Here is a 17,797-nt window from a genome sequence, read left to right on the forward strand (position 1 = left end):
AAATGATTCAAAGTGACGTGGAATCTTGCTAGCAAGGTTTCCTTCTTTTTTTGAAAACTACAATTGTAATTAATCACCATGAATTATTTGTAGATTTCTCATATTGCTTGAAGGTGTTTGTTCACTACATCATATAAGAATGTATATGCTTTGCCACCAAACTACTTCAAGCTACATGATTACTTTAAAAATATTAATTTGAGCTGATAGAAAGGTTTTGGTAGAATCTCAACTGCTATTCAGGCTTGAATGTCATAACAAAACTCACAAATGACTACTCAATCTGTTTCAAGTCTGAGTCTACTTATTAAATTCATCTGTTCTTTGTATCCTTCCTTCCATGCAGTATTTGTTCCTCTGCTCAATTATTCTAGGTGCCAGCCAGTTGTGTTGGACACCCAGGAACCTGGCATGAACAGGTGTTGCATACACAGTCTACCTACATGCATTAAGATCATTAAATTTTGAGGCATTCCAAAATCCATTTTGATAGATGCATGTAGCCAGTGTGCATGTCTACAGTCGCATCCGTAGTCTCTGGACAGGAGTATGCCATCCACATGCTTCTGTCCTTCGGTACAGATGTGTTTGCAGCCTTCAGATTAGAAGGATTTTAGCCCTAAAATTGCATTGTTTTTAATATCAATAACTTGTTTGTATACAAATGAAATGTACAGATCTGTTTCTTCTATCTTTAGGAGCTAAGTTTTCTGTCTGTCTCAAAACACATTTTAGACATTTTTAAAGCCTTAAAAGATGAAAACACACAGACACCCTCTCTCCCTGTTTACATGAAAACTTCTGAAGGCAGAAAGGCAAATGACTAAACCCCAATTCCCTAAGCAATCACATTTTCTCTCACATTTTCACAATGGGCATGTAATGATTTTATTTTTTAATTCTAATGTCTTTAAGCTCTCTTTGCGGAGTAGAGCTAAATTCAGAAACAGACGAAGACTGTTGCCCACTAATGTTAGGGCACGTTGAAACTCACTTAGTTTTGGGCACAGAGATCAAAGGAGTACTGCTGCTAATTGTTCCCAGTGGAAAAATTGCATGCTTACTCAGATCCGAAATTTACCTGGGAGACATCTGATTTTATGTGCGCGATAATAGATTTCTGAATGTGCTGCAACTTAATTGCAGTTTCTGAGCCCTGCAAGAGAGCTCACAAAGTGGAGTATGGGGAGCTCTCCAAGTGTGTAGCATGGCCAGGGGCTTGGAAAGGACTGCTGGCTGGGGGACAGAGAAGAGAGCAGAGCATTGCTAAGGGGAACTGTTCTGCAGTTATTTATAAGCAGGGAGGGCTAGTGTTAAACAGTAGTTACCAGGAAAGAAAGGCAAAGTATGCCCAATAGAGAGTGTTGGGAAAGATGTGCAGTGTGAGAGAGGTTAATTTGTAGGATGATATTTGGCAAGAATTTCTGGCACTAACTTCAGTCTTTGTGCAGAACTGGTCAAAAGCCTCTGAGGTTTCAATGCCCTCCTCCTCTTCCAAAGCCAATTATTCTCTATGACTCATTACTGTGTTGCCTTTGGTTTATAGGAATGTACATGTTTTATTTCCTTTTATATTAAGGAATGTTAAGAGCTGTGTTACACATAGCTCTAACCAAGTGTTCTGTCTGAAATAATTTCAGATCAACCGCATTCCTCCCAGGAAGTCTCTGAATTCAGGCTTTGAAATACCTTGTGGTCTCAGGGAAAAACAGCTACAATTCTGCTGTGGATTGAATGTAATTGCTACCATTCAATTCAGATATTTTTGAGTATTTCAGCTGTGTCACAGAAGCATAGAGCTGAAAATAGAATAAGTCTTTAGACCAAGATAAGGCGCAAGTGCACAGCACATTCAAGAATTGTTTAATTCTTTTGAAGATTTTCATGCTTATGGAAGCAAGATACAAACAGGAGTCCAAGAACTGGTAGAGAATGTTGGTCTTTGTGAAACTTCAGCACCCACCTGAAAAATTCCATAAAATGTGGTCCAAAGGAAAACTTAGGAGAGCTTTAGCATCAGGAGTTGATGGAGGAGAAACTTGGAGAGATGCAAAAAGATGTTTTGTCTACTCTAGGAGGAGAATCTGGTTTTGAAAGTTAAAGTGATTGTGACCAAGGAATAACGAATATCTTTAAACTGTTTTTGTATCAGGAACAAACAGCAATCCTCAAACTGATGAGGTGATAAAATATCTGATGCGAGTACTAGTGAGAGATGAAGAGAACTGGTCAAAGAAGATACTAGACAAAATGTCTGAATTTTTGTACTATAAACTATATATATATATATAAATATAAAATAAGTACATTTAAATTTGTCAAACAAACCAACTGAAGTGTTAAATAATAGGTATAAATATGGAACTGTATGGAAAGAAAATCCCCACTGTTTTATTGTTTTTTTTTGTGTGTGTGTTTTTTCCTGTAAGTATCCTTGGTATATACAGTTTTTTGCTGTATTTTAAGAATTTTGTCTGATGAAAATTGATGGAAGACATTATGGGCATTGTATTATATTGATTTAGACTGGTAAAGATTAAAAGTTTGAGCAATGCTGCTATATAAAAAGCAATAAACTACTTTGTGCTCAGAGGTAAATTTTTGAAGCAGCAGGAAAGAAAAAAATAGTACCTATGATGCTTGTTTGTTTGTGTGTATTCTTTGTGCATATTTCGAGTTTTAGGGGCAAGGAAAGGGCCAGATGAAAGCTTATGTCAAGCTTTATATAGAAAATACAAATCAAAAGTCAGAAACATATATTCATGTCCTTCTTTTGGGTGAGATTTTGCCTTTTGTTTGGTAGTCTCTTAGTTTTTACTGCTTGCCAGCTGTGAAGTTGCACCATGGAGGACCTGTTGTAAATCTCAGAGAATGACTCTAAAATAGCATAAGGCGAACAACAACCTGTATTTGATGGAAACTTAAACTGCTTTTAAATACACTTCAGATAGTGCTTCCATTTTTTATTTATTTATTTATTTTTTATTTTTCACTAGTTGGAGTAATTAAAAATGTAACATTTCAAATGATGTTATTTTTCCAGATATAAGTAATGATTTTTCAATAACTCTTTTATTTTAGTACATGTCAGATAACTTTGTTCAGTTACAGATAGTTCTGAATCAACTAATTAAAATTACATCTCTGCAAACCAAAGCACTTAGTTTTGGTGACCCTACAAGTAATGCACAACATAAGCACTTCTTTGGAATTTAAGTAGGCATGGCTGTACAATGCACAATTCTTTTTGTAACCACAGCTAGCTAATTACAGTGCACTGTATTTGTGCTGTCACTAAATGGTTTCACAGTGTGTAGCCACATCAGTTCTGTTCTTAAATTTGGCAACTTCAATTATGGTTGATAAAAGATGACTTGTTCAGAAATTCTGAACCATTGGAAGTATGCTATTAAATTCTCCAGGGATCCTGTTTTCATTCAAATCTGAGTTCTTTGGTATCCAGAATGTGAGTTTTCAACAAACTAAATAGCAAACATCAATTATTAAGCAGAGTTTAACTTTTAGAATGTAGAGTGCCCTACTGGCTTACATAGGAACTGCTTTATTTCACAGTAAAATTGTAAGATTCCACGAAAGCATTTCAACAACATAAGATACTTTTTCTAAGTTGTGAGTGCAGGTAAGAATTCTTCTTCTTGTGAGGTGTATGAGTATGTCAGATAGGACAGTATTGATGTTTATTACTGAAAGGGTTTTAAAAATAAGCTTTAAATTTGTACCAAATGTCAGAAAATAGTTATGTCTAGCAGACTACCTTTAAGGATCTAACTCTGGAGATGGGGCTTAGACCTAAATTGCATGGCATTTTTTATTAGTGTCTGCATAGAATATTAATGCCTAGGAAACAGGTATTAGAAGTCCAGAAAACAATAGGGTAATCCTTTTGTCAATGACTTCACAATTAAAATGACAAAAAACAAAAGTGAAAGAAATGCAGTATCTGGGAACAAATAACGTTAAGGTGAGATTTTACATTTTTCTTTCATCTATTTTGTTTTTCAGGGAAGTAGAAATTACAGTGTAACTTGTGGGAAATAAGAGAGAAGAGTGAAGTAGATAAGAGAGGGGTAAGTGTGGAGGAATAAACCAGAAAGCAGTGGATTGTGAGGGCAAAGGAAGAAAGATATTGGGTTGGTGACAAATCACTTGACTGTGCCACTTAGAACCCAGATAAAATGCATGTCAGTGTTTGGGTGAATGTGAAGCTTGCTGCTTCAGCCTCTCACCATCTCTTTTTGGTGTTCTCTGCATGGGTGCGAGGTGAGGGAGAAATACTTTAACGAAGACTACTGAAAGTAATGGACACTGCTTTTACTCTTGTCATTTGCATTGATGTTTGTGGCACACTATGTAAAAGGTACTATATGATAAGAGGTTGCTAGGCAGAGGCATTTTGATTGAACTGATAAATGCTTTCAGATAACCATTTGGTAGACAAAGATGGTCTGGCATTTGGTGGGATTGCAGCATAGGGTGCCCTTCAACATTGACGTCTCTTTTCCTTTATTAGTTTCTATTGATGAAATGCTATGAATCTATTATAAAAAGGAAGTGAAGACTACAGAATTTCTAATGGTTGATAAAATGACTTTGGCTATGAGTAGGTTACTGGTAGTAGATCACGCTGAACCTTGGTTATTCTGTGATTCTAAGTATCAGCACTAAATCTTATCAATGTTGCTGTAACTAGTGGGGTACTGCAGTGCCAGCAAATATGTCAAATGCTGAGTTGGTGTTAGCCACAAAGCTAACAGTGCTCCTGAGCTGACTTCATCATCTGAACATCAAAAGTGGAAAAATAATTCAAATAATCTTGGTGTCAAGAAAAAATTATTGAAAAGAGAACATAAACATAACAAAAGGTTTTTACTTCTTTGCCACTTGACAGTTACTTCTGTTGTAGACTAGAGAGAATAATACAACTGCTGATATACCAGAGTGTCAGTGTAAAGTAAGAAAAATTATTTTAATGTCATTTGGGGAAAAACAAGTTGTGTTGTAGGATGGGATTACTTAATAGCTGATTTAATAATACCCTGAAGTATCTACAATATTATAACAGAAGTTACTTATTATTAAACTTTAGAAAAACACAGAATTGATTATTAATCACTTTTACTTTATGCATCCATTTATGTGAATTATGACTCTCAGACTTCAAAAGACAGTTTCCACATTGTTTAATCTAATTTATTCAGGCTTAATTAAAGAATCTGCTCTCCAAAACTTTACATTTCTATTATTTTTGAGCGGCACGGAAGTGATCAGTGAGGTGTGAAAAAAAACCAAAGCAAAAGTTGAAGATACAATGCAAAAACTTCAAACTGAATATAGAATAGAGATATTTTTAAGTATACTTTTTAATATGCAATTTTACAATAACCATACTTTAAGCACAATATATCCACTACTTGGAATTATCTGACCTAATCAGTACTAGCCTTTCTTAGGTTACCAGAGAAGAGAAATTAAACTGATTGATGACAGTTCAATAAAGTAGGGATGGCAATTAGAGTAAAATGATGTATACCTGAAAGTTGTGTTCAGGTAAATGCCCAAATTCTACTTACAACATTTAAAAGAATAAAGATTTAAAAAAGAGAATTGAAAGAAGTAGGTTTTATTTTTCTCCTGCTGCTTTTTGGACCTGCAAGCAATCTGCCTTTACACACAAAGCTGCAAACTTCTCTCATGGGCTTCTGCTCTCTTGAGGTATGTCTCATGCTCTTGCTTTGTTTTTTTTCTGACTGTTACGAAGCTCACCTGGACCTCCTGTAGGATTCTTGCAGAAAATAAAGTAGTATAATGCAAGCTGGGCTTGTTCATTACAGAGGAGAGGAAAATCTCCAGCTTCTGTTAAAGTGCTGCTGTCTCTAGAAGGACAGTATTACATGAGGGGATGGGGGAGATATAAAGCTGGCTGATAGGCTCTGAGAGGCAATTTCTTTATTAAGAAGCAGAACAACAGATTCTGGATGAGTTAAGGAATATGTAGAAAATTGAAATGACAAAAAAAATTCCCTCTTCCTCCTTGCATGTGCTTAGTTGGTATTGATACAACCTGTTAAGCATGTCACTAGATGTAGGAATGCATTGTGTTTCAGGGCCATTTCACTGGCTTAATCTCCTGATAAGCTTTCTAACATCTGTTCTCAACTTGACGTATATTTTCTACTCTGTGCTATCCTGGAGGCAAATTTTCTTCTCCAGTCCTCACTACAACTCTATTATCTACCCTACAGATCTTTTTTTATAAATTTATATTCATTTTTCTGACTGAACATCTATTGACATGAAGTTTTGCTTGCCAGCCAAGCACAGAAGACATTGAGTATTGTTCTAAAGTATGTTTAGCAATAGGGAGGTTTTTCATATCCATGGTGCCTCCTAGACTGGAGAAAAAAAAATAAAAAAGAATGCACTGTATGACATGAATCAAGGGAAAGCAAGTTGGTGAAACAGGTTCATAAAAATGCACTTTTAACTTCCCAGGTGATGTTTAATTCAGTTGTGTCAAACCCCAAATTCAAATCTCATTATCATTTTTAATGAGGATAATGCTTTTAAGATCATGTTGTGGTCTTAAAGATTGCTATATTTTCTTAAAGCTTCTCTTACAACTTCAGTGTTTGTAATACAATAGATCAATTTCTAGTATGTACTAAGCCCTTTGTACTGGTATTATAAGGGTGGCTGGAAAGATCAGTGAGCCTTGCTCTTTGCACAACTAAGTGTATCAGCCCGTAAAACTTTTTTTCTGTCACGGTACAACAGAAGATCATTCTGGATTGCTTCCAAAACATCACATGGAAATGACAGTTCTGATGGTGTTAGCTAAGAGTTTCAGTTCTTATAAATTGAATTTCTTTGTGGCTGTCAGTTTTTCTTAAAGCAGTATTGCAGTTGTAGAGGCATTTGCAACTTTATATGAACTTGTGATCTTAGGATCAAAAGGACTACATCCATGCTTCAGTTCTTTAGGCATTTAGGACTCCTTTTTTTGGCTCTCTTGTAATTTAAATAGAGCTCAGATGATTATATTTCATTTCAAATGTTGCAAAAGAGAAATATTCTATGGCAGACATCTATGTTCAGATTTCTAGAGGCAAATGCCTTTTGAACACTGGGCACCTGATAGAATTTTAATTGACACAAACCCCACCGCTTTGGTGAAAGTATGCCTATAACAGCAGTATAAATGCATATCTTTGTATTAAATAAGCATGTACTGCTGAGATCTCAAGTAAAGGAAAACTGCTAACATGCCTGCCAGTGATGTGAGTGATCTACTTGTCAGTGCATAGCCTGCTCATGAAGTTGAACATGTGCTCTCCTAGATTGATTTACATGGCTTGGTACATTTCGAATGTTATTTGCCTCAGTGAAGATGTCATTTCCCTGCTTTTTCTGTATTTCTATAGATAGATGATTATGGCTAGAATTCTTTGTGGTGAATTGCTGCAATAGCATACTGTCTCTGCAGTTTATTACGGAGCTCCTGCTGGGCCAATACTTATCATTAGCAATATTAAAATTCAAATGTACAGCCACTGCAAAAAGCTGTGGAAGAGAAAATTTGTGATGAATTTTATAGGAGACCCTTATCCTGTCAAGCTCATTTAACTTGAGCAACTTTGTTATGAAAAGCACACACTTACTCTAAGAAAGTGACCGCAACTATTCTAGAAATACCATACTATCACAATTTAATCACTTTATTTTTCATAAATCACAATCATTCTGACTGGATATTAGGAAAAATATTTCTGTGATGGAAGTGATCAAACACGGGAATAGGCTTCCTAGTGAGTTCGCTGTTGCCTCAAGCCCTGTTAGTGCACAAGAGGCAACTGGATTGTGTTTGAGGTCACAGAATCACCAAGGCTGGAAAAGACCTACAAGGTCATCCAGTCCAACCATCCACTGATCACCAGTAGTTCTCACTAAAACCATGTCCCTCAACACAATGTCCAAATGTTCCTTGAATACCTCCAGGGTTGGTGGGTCCACCACCTCCCTGGGCAGCCCATTCCAGTGCTGGAGAACTCTTCCAGAGAAGTAGTATTTCCTAACGTCCAGCCTAAATTTCTCCTGGCGCAGCCTGAAGCCATTCCCCCTAGTCCTATCACCAGTTACAAGAGAGAAGAGGCCGACACCCAGCTCACTACAACCTCCCTTAAGTAGTTATAGAGAGCAATAAGGTCTCCTCTGAACCTCCTCTTCTCCAGCTGAACAAAATTTAACAGTCCAAGCCATTCTGTGATTCTATTCTGTGCTGTATTTGTGTTATTATGCTAGTGTTGTATACCAATGCATGTAGTTGAATGCCACAGTAAGTACTAAACTTGAAGAACCTTATATAAAATCCAACTGTCATTTTATTTTTCTAATACTTGTTTACTAACTGTTTCCTGACTGGTGAAATGGAGAATTATCAATGAACACTTTCCACTCTTGTGAGCTATACTGACTACCTGCAGAAGAGGTGGGCTGTGATTTTAGTATGCTTACTCTCAACATTTTTATAGGACTTGATAGTGACTTTTGTTTATTGGTAGATTAATTTTACTGCTATCATGTAGCATGATGTTAAAGTTAGCAGCTGATTTTGATAGACAGCAATGCAACTATTGGGGTTTCCAAAATGCAATTCTCTGCTTCAAATCGTTCTTCCTCACACTGTTTCTTAAGAGCATGCTTTGCTTATCTGTTTGTTTTCTTCATTCAGAAAAAGTAAATATGTGTAGTTGAATAATGTCAGCTGAAGTGTTTACTTTTGTATATTTTAAAGGTTATCATGGTTGTACAGGTTCTTAACATTGAATGTATGCTTACATGCAGTGCTTGACCAAAGCTGTAGTAAACTCAAGGCATATTCCTGAGAGATTACTGGTCAGGTTACTGTACACAGTGACCGGATTATTTGACATGATGAAGCATCACTTCTAAGATTTACATGCTTATTTGTTATTATAAAGGTTTTGTATCATGTCTGTTTCTTTGTTATTAACCCTATTTTTTTTTTAATTTTTTTTTCTCATCTCTATTGTCCAGTTGATACTTACAAACATAATTTGTTAAAAACAAAACAAACAAACAAACAAAAAACCATAATTAAATTCCCTGGCAGCATAGTCATCAAAAGAATAAATGCATTTTGGGCTCAGATATTCTGCAGAAGATAATGCTTGTGTCCTAGAGAGAAATGTGCATAAAATCTGAAATAATTGGCAGTTGTATATTTTCCTCCCAAAGTTCGGGTCACCTGAGAAGTAGTGTTTGTTATTTGTGGTTTTCATTGTGAGAGTTATTGGTATTTATTATCTTGAATGCTGACACTGGGTCAGAAACCTCACCAAGCCATCAAGCCATGCAAGTTTAGGCAAAACATACAGTAGAGACAACCACTTAAAAGGTTCTTGAAGGACTGACACAGATTTCTAACAAGTATTCTGCATGTAAAAATGTATCAAACAATTTGTATCATTTCTTCTTCTCTTTTCTTTTTTTTTTCTTTTTTTTTTTTTCTCCCCCCCCCCCCCCCCAGGTCATGCCTAAACTTCTACGTCTTGTCAGTGCTCCAGAGAACTTTACCACTATTTGTAAAGCCTGAAGAAAGTAAAGTAAGACATTCTTATAATGATTAATTAATAAGCACATTTTTTTTTTCTCTCCCGTATTTGTGTTGAAACATTACTCTATTTTCTGTTACCATACCTGATTTTTTAAAATCTGATCCAGTTTGCAGTGAAGACATTTGAATAATCTAGATGCATTTTACAGGCCTTTAGCAAGTGTCCTGATGTGTGTGTCAGGGAATCATAATAAAAACAGTAGACTATAAATAGACTGGTATTTCATAACGTGTATATATATACACACGTGTGTGTATATTGAATTTTAGACCTGTAATCTATTGCCAACTGTAAATTGTTAGAAATGTATGAGTAAGCAGTGCCTCTGAGGAATTCCAGTTCCTGAGACACACACAGTTCCTCACTGTCCCCATGCCTCTACTTCTCTTTTGGCTTTGGTTACCATTGACAGATTTGTTCATAAGTCCTTCTCAGTTTAACCAGCCTTTTGGCAAAGATTATTCTTTTTCATTTAACAGTAATGTCATTTCACATAACATCATGTTGTTTTAGATTCCACAATGGCAAGGAGATGGTTCTGTTTCAGACTGCTTTCTGTGCCAACTTCTAAAAATCATACACTTGGTATTTAATTTTGTACTTAAATGGAATTTTGACAGCTGTATCCCAAGTAATAGTAAAACAAGTCCACTTATCCTTAATAAATCTAGTAAAAATATTACAAAGCAAAATATATTAGATTTCAATTACTTTTTTTTTTACTTTTTTTAGATATCCTCCTCAATATTCTCCTGAAATATTTCATTTGTTAATCATCATTGCTTTACTTGTCACCATCTTTAGACATTTTTGCTTTGAGTCTTCCATTAGAAGATTGTGTTATCGCTTCTGAATTTCAGAGTACATAAGGACCAATGGGTGCTGGGTAGGTTGAAGGAATAAAAAGAAGTGGTGTACTTTTCAGTCTGTTTGTTAATGCTTGGGGTCTTGGATTTTCTCCTTGACATTTTCCATGTCTTTTTGTTTTGTCACTTGGCTGTAAATAACATACTTTCCTGGCCACTTAGAAAGGTAATGTTCTCCTCGCTTGTCTTGTACAATAGAGTTATCATTGAGCGGAGCATTCCTGGCAGCCTATTGAAGAGCTTTAAATTGAAACATCCTTTTAGTGCAGAGTAGTAATCAAAATGCTTGTGTGTTATATGGGAAAGGAGAAATAACCATTTTTCAAGTTTATGGCACAGAGCTTTTCCCATTGTTGTAAGAGGTCCATCATTAAAGAAGCCACCTTAAATTGCCACATAGATCTCAAAGCAGTTCTAAAAAATGTTTGCTTTAGGAGAGCAGTCTTTGGATCAGTTGTAATTGTAATTGTATTCTGGTGTCATTAGTTCTCTGTGTGGCTTTCGTCTGTGTGTTCTTCATCATTCAGAAAGTACATTCCATTTGAAGCATTTACTCCTAAGTCCCAGAGTGAGATATGTTATATGGTTTTCTGTATCCTCTCCAGCAAGTCTGTGTTGTTAGAGCTTCGTGTTTTCTTCTCAGCAAGTATACACTTTTTGTTTGATTTTTTAAAAATATAACACTAGTGGTACATATATTGCAATAATGTTGTGTTATATGTACATGATATGTCATGATAGGAAACTGTAAATAATATTAAGTTCTGCCTTTACAATATGAAGTGTTTTCCTACAAGAAAAAGCTGGTGCTTATGTTCTTTTGATAGAATTTTCAGGGATTTGAAAATATATGATGTAGAAATAAAGGGGAGTAACACAAGACTTGCACTTATTTACCAGAAAATTTTTCTGGTCACAGGTCATGTATTTTGGGACTTTATCAATTCTTGAATTTACCAGACTGACTGATTGAAAGTATTTCATAAAAGTGATTTATTTATTTCCTTCTTTAGCTTATAAATTCTCTTAAGTCAGCTATTTATGATTTAAAATGTATTGCCAATGTCCCAGAGCTTCTTAGGATTATTGTGTATTTAAGATTACTTGCTATGAGCTTTCCATGAACCATATCTAGACTAGATCTCCAGGCTGGCTAACTCACTTGGCATGTGATCTCCAAATTTCTTGACTGTGGGAGATCCCTAATGAGCTGTGATTGCCTCAGCCTGCCACAACTTCTGAAATTAAGATCTATAGTCAGAAAATAGATATTTCATTCTAGTCAGAATGTGAATATTTCATTTTGGAAATGTCATATTTCTGCAAAAAGTACAGATTTAAATCTTTGTGGTTTTGTCCCTATTCAAACTTCTAATATATATATATATATTTAATAAGCATTTTTCAGAAACTGAAATTGCATTTCTTAACTACCTGTCAGTGTTTATGTTCCACCATTTGTACACCTGAAAAACATAAGTGAAACAAAATTATGCATGTCTTTAGAATTTAATGGCAGAATGTTGTCATTGAGTTCCTTACTTGCACATTTTGATTATACACTGTTCTCCAGCAAAGCCTGTGCTTCCTTAGTTAGTTCCTGTTAGTTAGTTGGTTCTGCCCTTAGAAGATTTAGCTCTTTCTCCTGCATAACTATCAACACTTTTCTTCCAAACCATCAGCTTCCACTTTTCTTGACCAGCCAGCTTTTTGGCACTTTTTCTACAGTTTGACTGCTTACTTTCTTTCTTTTTTTAACTTGTAATTCAACTAGGTTTCTCCTTGGTGATGCTAGAAGACCAACTGAGTGCAAGGAGACAAGATCTCTGCTTTTAATTTTAATATGGTCTCTAACAGCAGTTACTGAAATCCTTTCTCACTCTTACTATTGAAGAACAGGATATGCTTACTTTAAGGTATTGGAACACTATTGAGTTGCAAATAAAATTTAATATTTGCTTTCCAGTGGAGGTACAATGCCAGCAAATCCGGTCAGCAAAATCAAACGATTTGAGCCACAAGTGGTTTCAGTTTAGTCCCTGAGAACAGATTCTTTTCCTTGTTAATCTTTTGAGTGCCTGCTTATATGTGTGGGAAGTGTGGAAATGCTAGCAGGCTTCAAAACAAAAAGTCTGGGAACAGGTTTGCAAAATTCTTCTCTTCCCACTGGCAATGTCAGAAATGGCTGAGCTGATCAGGATGAAAGCATCAAAAACAAAAAAGAAAAGCTCAAGCCAAGAGAAAGAGACTCATAGAAGATGTCAACACAAATGGGTAAAGTTTTAGCCAGAAAAAGCAGAGTGTTAAAACAAGAGTGATGCTGCAATGTTAGCATTCAGTGCTACCTGTAAAACTCTGAATAACAGCACAAAATAGTAATGATATTACTTTGTATTTTTTAAGTACTAGTGAGAATAAAGCTTTCTGCTATAATTTCTATTAATTCACACAAGCTTTCATAACCTAGCTGTAGAACTACTGAGGAGGAATTGCTCAGCTCCTTTCCTTTGTTATAATATATGTTGTCTTGTTGGAGCTCAAGAGGAAGTTTAAGAAATGTATCATCAGAAAAGAAAATGAATTTTATTGATGGATTTATTTATTTTTTCTTTCATACTTTACCTTTTAGGAGGCAATTATCTCTACTGCATAATTTCATATTTTTAAGCCAGCATGTAAAGTAACTATAGAGATATGTAGATTCGTTTTGGAACAGACTCAAGCTTATTCATTTGTCAGATGTGATTATAATGTATCTTAACAAGTTTAATAAAGTGTGCTGAAGTGGTGTCACTATGAAAGTATTCCCAGAGATGTCTGCATTGATGTGAAACAGTTCCCTGACTATTTTGATTTGATCAGAGCTATGCAGCTAGCTTCACATCAGGCATTTCCAGGCTTGATCACTCAGATTTCCATTAATTTTTCAAGCCTTTCTCTAAAATCTGCTTTATAATTTATTTAGTTGTTTCTTTGCTACAAAGAAAGCAGTTAGAAAATGAATGTCTTAGCTGCTTAAACATTTGGCTAGGTAAGGTTATTTACCAACTCACGCAGGCAAATCCATGCAGTTAACTGATGGATGAAATCAGGTCTTTGAATGACAAATATCTCCATGGTCATTCATATGGGCAACTCTGAGGCTGCCTACTCTTTTCTCAGGCAGAAAAAAACTGACTATTCCACATTAATGTGGTCACTGGTATGAAAATATTGAGGAGAGCCTGGACTGACTGAGTAAGAGTCCTTGGCTGGAAGGGAATGTTAGGGATATCCAGCTTTGTGTGTGGACCTAGGGGTAGCTGGGTAGGTTCAGTTACAAAAGAGGTGGCTCTGGAAAGCTCCAGTGGGTGAAAGTGATGCGATACTTCAAATAGCAAGAGAATAAGTGATTACATGCTGATTTAGTAAACCTCTGACAGCAATTTTTGCTTTAGCTTTCCTATAATATGACAAGTCTACCTTAGGATGAATGAAGTAGCCTCTTTACAGTGCAGTGCCTTTCATAAATACACTTACACAATTGTGCCACCAGTATCTGTGACAGACAGCTGGGGCTATGGCAGAGATGGCTGAGGACTGGCTGTGGCTCCACTCACAGGGGCTGCCCTCCAGACCCACTGCCTTCCCATAGACACCTGGTGCAGAGGTGAATGGAAAGGTAGCAGGGGAGGATGTGATTGGGGGGGACAGAAAAATAATAGGTGACTCTTTGTGTTGTAAATTGGTAGACGTGTTGGACAAGCTTGTCGAATGAAAATGCCTTGGGAACTTACCACTGAAATTACCCTGACAAATAGTACGATAAAATTATCTTGTAAGAAAATATTTACTGTCTGAGGAGACTGCATCAGGTGGCTTGGAGAGGAAGAATGTAACAAAACAGAATTTACAAGAGAGAGTGAGATGTGAAAGAGGTAAAATAACCTTCCTGTATCTCATATTTCTGCCATGCACCCTCCTTTCCTTACGCAATCTTGTCTTCTGCTTATTCTGTGTGTAGAATTTTATGTGCAGTTAATTTTGTGAACTAGGGCCTAGGACATTTTTGCGGTCTGCATGTATTTCCCAGAAGTGCGGGTATATGAAGATAGGAATAAGCCATTAAGATTTGTGAGGGACTTGTTCTTTCCTACAGGGTGTTGTAAATAACTGAAAATAATTTGGACTTAAGCAAAAAGGAATTAAGAAGTTGACTGGTGCTAATGAATACTAATGATTGTTGGAAACATGATCAATGCGAAGCACATATTATTAGTGAAGGTGCCTTTCTTAAACTTCATTAATCACCAAGATACCTACAAAACAACAAATAATACCTTGTTGTTTGATAGCAGCTAAAGGAAGAGCTGCTTTGTAATAAGTGTTAAATTCTGTATTCCTGTCTCATACTGATGCAAAGCAAATTTTCTTCAGGAGTTTGTGCTGGCATAAGTAAAAGATGTTTAGTGCCCTATTGTTGTTTCAGCATAGGAATGAATCTGAATTGAATAAGTGACTAATCCTGTTCAAGTCAACTAGGCATTGTGAGAGCTTATAGTTAGCCATGTATTTAAATACAGGCTTCTATACCAGCAGAGCAAAGCCATGACAGTGTATATTCAGTGGGAGTATGCCTTTTTTCAAATCCCATATCATACAAAGATACATCATCCTGCTTTTCCCTAGTTAAACACAGTCAGCGTAACATGAGTCTCTGAAGTTAAATGCTTGTTAAACATGTCTTCTAGATTTAGCTGCTTTAATGACCATAGTGGTGCTGCTTGCTGTTATATGCCTATTTTACTATTTTTGTACAATCTACAGAGAGTTTTTGTGTATAAGCTTCACTACTTCTGTGTTTCTCTCTCCTGCAATGAATGAGATCATTTATTATTCAAGTTCTGTCTGAGCATCATTGTCCTTAATTTCCTCTTTCTCAATAGGAAAAAAACAACAACAACAAAAAACCCCAAACCCAAAAAATGTGTATTGTCTTATAAAGATTTTAAAGCTGTTCCAAATGACAAGAGGAGGAAAGTTTTGTTTCAGACCCAAAGAGTTTTTGCAGTTGGCAACTTGTCTTCATTTTCTAACAATGTCAATTTATCAAATGAAATATGTAACCTCTTCCTGCCAGCCTTGCAACACATTCAGTGCCAGTGAAAGTGATCTTGTTATTAATGGAAATAGCTTTTTCATAGGGCTATGTGTTTATCTTCGTTCAGGGCATGTATTGAGTTTGTGAGAACAAGATTGGGGTTAATAGATTTAAGAACAAAACCAAACAATTTATTGATAATTTGGGGCTACTATACAGGTGTGTATAAATAATGAACAGTAAAAAGGGCACAGCTATTGGTCTTTGTGATTGATTTTGTGCCTGAAGGGATAGTAATAAATTTACAGACATTATTTTACTTTTTCTTGCAGTCATTTCCCTCCAGATACTGGAACAGTATTAAAATCTTACAAAACAAACCTGTCATTGAGAACTGCACACTTTCAATAAAATGCCATACTGAAATCTTGTTGAATAGGAACCTGCATTCTACCATCGTCCATCTGTTATTTTTCAGGTCACAAATTTTTAGTATCCTTACTCTTCATGAGGTATTTCTCTCAACTAACTTTTTTAATGACACAGCAAGAATTGTGCCAGGAAAGTTTGTGTTCCTTTTGATGTTCACGTTACTTCAGAAGCATATTTGAAACTTAACACTTGATTTGTATTAGTGGGCTGTTGTCTTTAACTAATAACATTAATGAGAAAGTATGAATGTATAGCAAAACTGCTTTAACTTTTATGTAGCGGTGCTTGAATTTAATAGAGCTAAGGAAGTGTTATTTCTAAGAATCTATAAATAAAAGTTTATTTCCATTCAAATTTTTTTTTTTTCTATATTCCTGTATAGAGGAACCTTCTAGCACAGTCAAATCAATTGCATCCTTTTATAATCTACAACTTGCAGTTTGCCCAGACTTGGATTTCCTTTTACGATTTACACGGTTCTCTTACATTTCAAGAAAGCACATTCTTGCTCACCTCTTTACTCTCCTTGAAGGATCCTTCCTTGTCTTGAAGTTTCCTGTCTAATACATTCATAAAAGAAACAAGCAGACCAACTGTTTCAGGCCTACATTTTTATTTAAAACTGTGCACCTCAAGGCTTTCTCTGAATGATTACAGGGTATTAAATAGATCTGTTAGGATTACTACACAGTCTCAAAGGATTTCATTAACAAGAAGACAAGTAACCAGGTAAATATTAAAGCAAAAAACCAACCAACCAAACAAAAAAACCCATCCTGGCTGTTTTATTTTGATGCATTAATTTTTGGAGTAATTTTAAGGTAACCAAAGGGTTGTGAAGGGGCCTAACTGAGCTACCAGTACTGTTTTGCCTGTGTTTATAATGTATTTTTCACATTATTTTTGCACTAAAGAGAGAGGAAATAGTCACCTTTAGGAAATAAAAACCTTTCCAGTAAACTGGAATTTTGAATTGTGAATTATATCATCTTTTTTCCAGGCAGTGGAAAAAAAAATCATTCTAAAGATGGATTTACTATGTAAAAGATTGCTTCATAGCAATATGGAATAGCGTGTTTTGGGAGAGTGCAACCCTTTTAAAATACCTGCCTTCTGTTTTATTGTATTTCTCCTTGCTGAATCTCCCTTTCTCTCATTAGGCTGACAGCTGTTATTTCTTAAGATACTGTCTTAAGTCACATAACATAGAGCTACAGATTAGTTAGGAAATTATTAGAAGAAACAAGTTATTTCAAAATGAATGGTACTTGCTCTTGTAGAAATTAGTGATTTTTGTTGTTGTTCCTACCTGGTGAATTCTGATATCCTTTTCAGCAGTTCATCACATCACCAGATTCAACCACATAACCTTGGTATTCACAGTGTATCAACAGGAATGTTTTACATCATAATATCTGAAATAGAGGATAGCATTTCATAGTCTGTTTTCCTCCCTTCCCATTGCCATTGTTCCTTATCAATCTGTTGCAGTTGCAGAGTAAGTCACACTATTGGAAATTATTTATAGTGAACTTTGTGAAAGGTCAAATACCTTAGGCTGTTTAGATGTTTTCATTAACAACATTATTTCCTATTTTCATTCTGTCTGAAAATATGTCAAAACACACTTATTTTTTCAGCATAATATTTAGAAAAGAAATAGGTAACTTTCTCATCTTTGCTTCATAAAGTCTTTCATCTCAGAAAACAAAAATAGCCAACAGAAATAATTATTTCTTTTTACATCTTTTATCTGATTTTGT

Source organism: Coturnix japonica, chromosome 11, assembly GCF_001577835.2.
Source record: "Coturnix japonica isolate 7356 chromosome 11, Coturnix japonica 2.1, whole genome shotgun sequence".
NCBI classification, from domain to species: Eukaryota; Metazoa; Chordata; class Aves; order Galliformes; family Phasianidae; genus Coturnix; species Coturnix japonica.